At 65.1% G+C, this 1,023-nt stretch overlaps 1 protein-coding gene across 2 annotated transcripts in view; it reads right to left on the bottom strand.

The window, feature by feature from the left end:
• SMARCD3 (SWI/SNF related, matrix associated, actin dependent regulator of chromatin, subfamily d, member 3) overlaps window positions 1-298 on the bottom strand; it is a 30,489-nt gene extending 30,191 nt beyond the window's left edge. The window contains exon 1 of one of the 2 annotated variants that reach the window (XM_035029828.1): window positions 233-298. The gene's annotated coding sequence lies outside the window, so the exon portion shown is untranslated. The remainder of the gene's footprint in view (window positions 1-232) is intronic. The other variant, XM_035029829.1, reaches the window with a different exon arrangement.
• Window positions 299-1,023: the final 725 nt, after the last annotated feature.

Consider the following 1,023-nt stretch of genomic DNA (forward strand, 5'->3'; position numbering starts at 1 on the left):
GCCAGACAGGGGGGAGGAGGATGCCAGGCAGGGAGAAGAAGGGATGCCAGGCAGGCGGGAGCAGAGGAGATACCAGGCAGGGGGGAGGAGGGATGCCAGGCAGGGGAAAGAGGGATGATGCCAACAGAGGCAGGACGGGTACTGCCAGGCAGGGAAGGCGGGGGCGCCGGCGCAGCGCGGCCGGGCGGCGTCTCCGCAAGGGCCTGGGGGCCGCGCAGCGCGGGTCGCTCACCTGCTCCCCCGGGACCCCGGCCCGGAGCACGGCCGCCCGCTCCCCGCTCGGCGCGCTCGGCTCGGCCCGGCGCCTGCGCCGCTGCAGCCCGGAGCGGGGGAGGCGCAGGGAGCGTCTGCAAAGAGCGAGGAGCTTAATAATGAGTTAGGGATCAGAGCAGGCAGCGTCGCCCCAGCCATCCGAAAGCGCGATCGCCACGCTGGGAGCATCGCCGCCCGCCCTGGCCAAGTCCATTGTGATCCTCAGCGTGTGCACAGATGAGCCTTAGGTCTGTAGGTGCACCTACGCGCCCCCTGATTCCCACAGACCGTCAGAGCATCCTAAGTGACCGCAGACATTACCTGCTCTCGGACCACACACACACACACACACACACACACACACACACACACACGGGGAGGGGGGCATCGGTTCCACTCCAGGTTCAGAGCCAGGCACTGACTGATGACACCTCCTCCTACCTTTATGCACAAGCCCTTGCCCCACATCCAGTCACAGGAGCTGACCCTGGTCACTCCATGGGGTCTCCCAGGAATACATTTGATCTAGCGCGTTAACCTGCTAAAAGGGATGAGCCTCAGAGAGACCTAGGCAAGGTCCAGAGGGAGTGGGAGCCTCCACATGGAGGATCCAGCAGGTGAGGACTTTGAGGCAGGGTCCTGGCAGCCCCTGAGGAGGAGCTGTGATAGAGACCCAGGTCGGTGGGGTCCTGCCCCCTCAGATTCTCACCTCTGTCCCGGATGCCTAGCCTAGCCCCATCCAGGCCACTCCCTCACACTGTGGGCATTTGG

This window comes from Mirounga leonina, unplaced genomic scaffold (genome assembly GCF_011800145.1).
Source record: "Mirounga leonina isolate KUSES-001 unplaced genomic scaffold, KU_Mleo_1.0 Mir_321, whole genome shotgun sequence".
NCBI lineage: Eukaryota > Metazoa > Chordata > Mammalia > Carnivora > Phocidae > Mirounga > Mirounga leonina.